The 6,916-nt window shown below is 38.0% G+C and overlaps 1 long non-coding RNA gene across 1 annotated transcript; it reads left to right on the plus strand.

Moving 5' to 3' along the window:
- Positions 1-3,208: 3,208 nt before the first annotated feature.
- LOC311074760 lies at positions 3,209-5,536 on the plus strand. The gene is made up of 3 exons (XR_014604360.1): positions 3,209-3,352; positions 3,604-3,886; positions 4,121-5,536. It is a non-coding gene; the product is annotated as an uncharacterized lncRNA (long non-coding RNA).
- Positions 5,537-6,916: the final 1,380 nt, after the last annotated feature.

Here is a 6,916-nt window from a genome sequence, read left to right on the forward strand (position 1 = left end):
TCAAATGCTCGACCACTGAGCTATACCCCCTTTCAGAGAGCCCTTTTCAAAGTAAAAAAAAAAAAAAAATTTCAGTTATTTTCTTAAATTCGTCTGTAGACGGTAAAATAACAAAGTGTTTGGCTTGTTGAACACTGGCATAACAGTAACAAAGATCACATTCAGATTGGGACATGTTTAAGGGGGCACTCGGATTTGAACCGGGGACCTCTTGAACTGTAGTCAAATGCTCTACCACTGAGCTATACCCCCTTTCTGAGAACCTTTTTCAAAGTAAAAAAAAAATCTCAGTAATTATCTTAAATTCGTTTGTAGAAGGTAAAATAAAGTGTTTGGCTTGTTGTGATCGAGGATAACAGTACCAAAGATCACATTCTGATTTGGTCATGATAAAGGGGGCACTCGGGTTTGAATCGGGGATCTCTTGATCTGCAGTCAAATGCTCTACCATTGAGCTATACCCCCTTTCGGAGAACCTTTTTCAAAGTAAAAAAAAATCTCAGATATTTTCTTAAATTCGTCTATAGAAGGTAAAATAAAGTGTTTGGCTAGTTGTGAACTAGGATAACAGTACCAAAGATCACATTCAGATTGGGACATGATAAAGGGGCCGCTCAGATTTGAACCGGGGACCTCTTGATCTGCAGTCAAATGCTCTACCACTGAGCTATACCCCCTTTCAGAGAGCCCTTTTCAAATTAAAAAAAAAAAAAAAAATCGGAGTAATTTTCTTAAATTTGTCTGTAGAAGTTAAAAGAACAAAGTGTTTGGCTTGTGGGAAACTAGCATAACAGTACCAAAGATCACATTCAGATTGGGACATGATAAAGGGGGCACTCGGATTTGAACCGGGGACCTCTTGATCTGCAGTCAAATGCTCTACCACTGAGCTATACCCCCTTTCAGAGAGCCCTTTTCAAAGTAAAAAAAAAAAAAAATCTCAGTTATTTTCTTAAATTCGTCTGTAGATGGTAAAATAACAAAGTGTTTGGCTTGTTGAACACTGGCATAACAGTACCAAAGATCATATTCAGATTGGGACATGTTAAAGGGGGCACTCAGATTTGAACCGGGGACCTCTTGATCTGCAGTCAAATGCTCTACCATTGAGCTATACCACCAAGCTCTACCACTGAGCTGAACCTTTTTCAAAGTAAAAAAAAAATCTCAGTAATTATCTTAAATTCGTTTGTAGAAGGTAAAATAAAGTGTTTGGCTTGTTGTGAACTAGGATAACAGTACCAAAGATCACATTCAGATTGGAACATGATAAAGGGGGCACTCGGATTTGAACCGGGGACCTCTTGATCTGCAGTCAAATGCTCTACCACTGAGCTATACCCCCTTTCGGAGAGGCTTTTTCAAAGTAAAAAAAAAAATTAGAGTAATTTTCTTAAATTCGTCTGTAGAAGGTAAAATAAAGTGTTTGGCTTGTTGTGAACTAGGATAACAGTACCAAAGATCACATTCAGATTGGGACATGATAAAGGGGGCACTCGGATTTGAACCGGGGACCTCTAGATCTGCAGTCGAATGCTCTACCACTGAGATATACCCCCTTTCGGAGAGCCTTTTTCAAAGTAAAAAAAAAAAATCGGAGTAATTTTCTTAAATTCGTCTGTAGAAGTTAAAAGAACAAAGTGTTTGGCTTGTGGGAAACTAGCATAACAGTACCAAAGATCACATTCAGATTGGGACATGATAAAAGGGGCACTCGGATTTGAACCGGGGACCTCTTGAGCTGCAGTCAAATGCTCTACCACTTAGCTATACCCCCTTTCGGAGAACCTTTTTCAAAGTAAAAAAAAAAAAATCCGAGTAATTTTCTTAAATTCATCTGTAGAAGGTAAAACAAAGTGTTTGGCTTGTTGTGAACTAGGATAACTGTACCAAAGATCACTTTCAGATTGGGACACTATAAAGAGGGCACTTGGATTTGAAGCAGGGACCTCTTGCTCTGCAGTCAAATGCTCTACCACTGAGCTATACCCATTTCCAGAAAGCCTGTTTCAAAGTAAAAAAAAAAATCCAAGTAATTTTCTTAAATTCGTCTGTAGAAGGTAAAATAAAGTGTTTGGCTTGTTGTGAACTAGGATAACAGTACCAAAGATCACTTTCAGATTGGGACACTATGAAGGGGACACTCGGATTTGAACCGGGGACCTCTTGATCTGCAGTCAAATGCTCTACCACTGAGCTATACCCATTTCTAGAGAACCTGTTTCAAAGTAAAAAAAAAAATCCAAGTAATTTTCTTAAATTCGTCTGTAGAAGGTAAAATAAAGTGTTTGGCTTGTTGTGACCTAGGATAACAGTACCAAAGATCACATTCAGATTGGGACACTATAAAGGAGGCACTTGGATTTGAACCGGCGACCTCTTGAGCTGCAGTCAAATGCTCTACCACTGAGCTATACCCCCTTCCAGAGAGCCTTTTTCAAAGTAAAAAAAAAAAATCCAAGTAATTTTCTTACAGTTTTTCTCGATTGGTTTGGCTCATTTCTTGAAACCGAGATGACATTCTCAAAATAACATGGACAAATCTCCAAACCACCTTGCAATTGTTCACAACAGAATGTCATTTTTCATTGGTTTTATCAAATTGCAAATGCTTTAGTACATGTCTCAAGTGACTCTGTGCTTTTTTTCAAATGATTATGTACAAGTAGCTACAGTTAGCACAATGAGCCCACATTTAGCACATTTTCCAAATAAATAGATCTTGCTGATCTAAACTGATTAGTTGATTTTTCAGTGAAATGGTTACTCTCTCCAAAACATATCAGCATGGTTTCATTGTGTAAGTCATCATATGCACAATTGTCTGTTCAACTGTCAAAATTAGTCAAAGATATAATACCATGAAAGAATTTCTTGGAACATTTGATAAATTTATGACAGTACTTGACAATCAATCAGGTGAAATTAGAACTAACGAAGGAGCAGTTTCCCACATCTCAGATAACCAATCAAACAGTTTGTTTAGTTACCTGACAGGTGTTGTCTATGATTATGACTGCTGCCAAAAGTATATAGACAGAGCTTGGCCCGGGGCCAGTTTCATTTGCAGTGTGAACATGGAAGCACCTCGCCAAGTACAACAGCAACTTCCTGCTCGAGGAAGAGGAGGAAGAAGAAGAGGAAGAGGAGGAGTGAGAATGCGTGGAGGAATAGGGGGAAGAGGCCGAGGAGCACAGAGGCACCATGATGTCCCAGATGAAATCCGGGCCACCCTTATTGACCACGTTATAAACCATCGCCTCACAATGGCAGAGGCAGGTCGCCGAGTGCAGCCTAATGTGCCTCGGTCTACAGTCTCCTCCATCATCCAAACCTTTCGCAGGGAAAACAGGTACAGAACTATTCTATTGAACTATTCAGTGTTGGTGTGTGTGTAGGCCTAGAGTACTGTAATATCTTCATGTGATGTTATATGATACTATAAAAATGACAAAGAAAAAAAAATGGAGAAAATACTGTGAATAGTATTCCAGTCACTGTGCAGTGCATCACACTTTTAGTACCATAAAACAGCAGTACAATTACATTGGTAACTCATTTTGTAACAAATTTACAGTGTTGACCTTTGACTTGTATGTCTAGGATTGGACGACAGCCTCAAGTGGGTGGCAGAAGAAAACTTCTAAATGAACAACAAGAACGAGAAATATGCAACATGGTCATTGCAAATAATGCCATCACACTGAGACAGATTCGTAATGCAATCCTTCTAGACAATGTAATGTTCCAAAATATAAACTCTATCAGCATCTCCACAATAGACCGGGTATTGAAGAAACATCAGATGACCATGAAACAGATTTACAGGGTACCATTTGAGAGAAACTCTGACAGAGTGAAAGAGCTGCGGTACCAGTATGTGCATGTAAGTCAACTACTGGTTGTCTATCATTGTAACACTATTACAGTAAGACATGGTTACCACTTTTTTTTGTTTTGCTTTATCCTTTTTACCTTCAGAATCCAGCTTTGTGTGACTAGAGCATTTTGCCTAGAAATTGTCTTCAGTTTTTCACTCCCTCTTTTTACAGTACTTTAGATCCTCCCTGCAGTATCTGTCTCTACTTGACTGATTAGATTTATTTTTATTCTATTGTAGAGAATAATGGCATTAGAAGGCAACGAAACCTCTCACATCCTAGTGTTCGTTGATGAAGCTGGCTTCAAACCTGGCCAAAGGTCGAAGGCGTGGCCGTAACATCATTGGCCACCGAGCCACTGTGGATGTCCCAGGCCAGCGAGGAGCAAATATAACAATGTGTGCCGCTATATCAGAAAGAGGTGTGGCCACACACATTCCCAGTTTAGGGCCCTACAATACACAAAAGCTCCTCAATTTTTTGGACCACCTTTATACTGATCTGATCCCGGAAAATGAGAGAGGTGAAGAAGGACCTCAGCTACCACATTATGTCATTGTGTGGGATAATGTGAACTTCCACCGTGGCCCACGCATCAGAACCTGGTTCACCACCCATCCCCGGATGCTAATGGAGTTTCTTCCACCTTACTCTCCTTTCCTAAATCCAATTGAGGAGTTTTTTTCAGCTTGGAGGTGGAGGGTGTATGAGCATCAGGCTCAAGACCAGAGGGCCCTGCTGCATGCAATGGATGCTGCATGTGAGGACATCACAGGGGATCAATGTAGGGGATGGTTGAGACATTCACGCCGTTTCTTCCCTCGCTGCATCGCAAGAGAAAATATCCGTTGCGATGTGGATGAGAATTTATGGCCTAACAGAGAGCAGCGCGTCGATGGCCAGGAGGATGAGGATGGTGGCCAGGAAAGAGAGGGTGACAATGGCGACCACTGAAAATATTACTGTACTATAGTTCTGAAACTTTATTTACAGTATGGTAGGCTAGAGTTTTTTTTGTTTTTTGTTTGTGTTTATAACTGTTCACATTTACAGAATCCTGTATATGTTTTCTTTTCACAGTATGTTCTCTAATGTTAACATTTCTTTGTACGAATAAAAATGTTTACAGTTTCCTTGAGTATGAGTGGTTTATTGGAGGCTGATTTTACTGTAAAATCTTTTAGTTTTATTCATAGTGGTATTCTGTTGCTAGACCTGTGCCTCAGTGACAAAACGTCTAAGCATTTTGACTTGCAGTGCTTAAACAATGCCAAAGGTATAATGCATTTTGGGGGCATTGACTATTTATATGAGAAGGATATTTAGTTTTGACACATGGATAAACTGTTTTGGGAGAGATATGAGCTTTTGCAGGGGATCCATGGTGTTGTGCTAAACCATCCAGGTTATTTTGACAAAAGCACTAAATGAATGCACATGTGCCAAGGCAATTGAGAAGGATCTGTGCTATTTTGACTGTACTGACCTTTTATATGGGAAAGGAATCTGCTTTTGAAGCATGGACGAAGAGTTTGGGGAAAGATATTTGATTTTGCTAGTGAGCTATAATGTTGAGCAGAACTGTAAGACTGTTTGGCCAAATGACCTTATGGTTTTGAGAATGTCATCTCGGTTTCAAGAAATGAGCCAAACCAATCGAGAAAAACTGTAAATTCTTCTGTAGAAGGTAAAATAAAGTGTTTGGCTTGTTGTGAACTAGGATAACAGTACCAAAGATCACATTCAGATTGGGACACTATAAAGGGAGCACTCGGATTTGAACCAGGAACCTCTTGATCTGCAGTCAAACGCTCTACCACTGAGCTATACCCCCTTTCATAGAACCTTTTTCAAAGTAAAAAAAAAATCTCAGTTATTTTCTTAAATTCGTCTGTAGACCGTAAAATAACAAAGTGTTTGGCTTGTTGGACACTGGCATAACAGTACCAAAGATCACATTCAGATTGGGACATGTTAACCCTTGTGTGGTGTTCAAAACCCTATAACCCCCGGGATCTTCCCGGTCAAAAATGGCCGGACTATAAAAAATAGCTTATAAATCTCTCATTATACTATATTTTCACCCAATATTGGATTCAATCTTTTTGTCAACTTGTTCTCTTTCAATTAGGACTGGTTTTATATTTCTATTTGCATCTAATTAATCGTAGGCCTAATTTATTTGACAGTAGGGATCACATTTTTTAAATAAAAAAAAAACTTTATTTTTGAATAATTTTGGAAATATTAAATAAAATCTGAAGAAAATTGGCACTGTTTATCACACTAGTCTACTTTAATTTTTCACCAGGAATTTTGTTTTGAAAAACTTTTATTTTGTACAAAATGGCACATTGTCACACTTGTGGTCTTCCCGGTCAAAAATGACTGGCCTACAAAAAATTGCTTATAAATCACTCGTTATGCAATATTATCACCCAATATTGGATTCAATCTTTTTGTCAACTTGTTTTCTTTCAATTAGGACTGGTTTTATATTTCTATTTGCATCTAATTAATCGTAGGCCTAATTTATTTGACAGTAGGGATCACATTTTTTGAGTAAAAAAAACATTATTTTTGAATAATTTTGGAAATATTAAATAAAATCTGAAGAAAATTGGCACTGTTTATCACACTAGTCTACTTTAATTTTTCACCAGGAATTTTGTTTTGAAAAACTTTTATTTTGTACAAAATGGCACATTGTCACCCTTGTGGTCTTCCCGGTCAAAAATGACCGGCCTACAAAAAATTGCTTATAAATCACTCGTTATGCAATATTATCACCCAATTTTGGATTCAATCTTTTTGTCAACTTGTTCTCTTTCAATTAGGACTGGTTATATATTTCTATTTGCATATGAGTAATCGTAGGCCTCATTTATTTGACAGTAGGGATCTCATTTTTTGAGTAAAAAAAACATTATTTTTGAATAATTTTGGAAATATTAAATAAAATCTGAAGAAAATTGGCACTGTTTATCACACTAGTCTACTTTAATTTTTCACCAGGAATTTTGTTTTGAAAAACT

The sequence above is a fragment of the Abramis brama genome (assembly GCF_963993115.1).
Source record: "Abramis brama genome assembly, chromosome: 23".
Taxonomy (NCBI): domain Eukaryota; kingdom Metazoa; phylum Chordata; class Actinopteri; order Cypriniformes; family Leuciscidae; genus Abramis; species Abramis brama.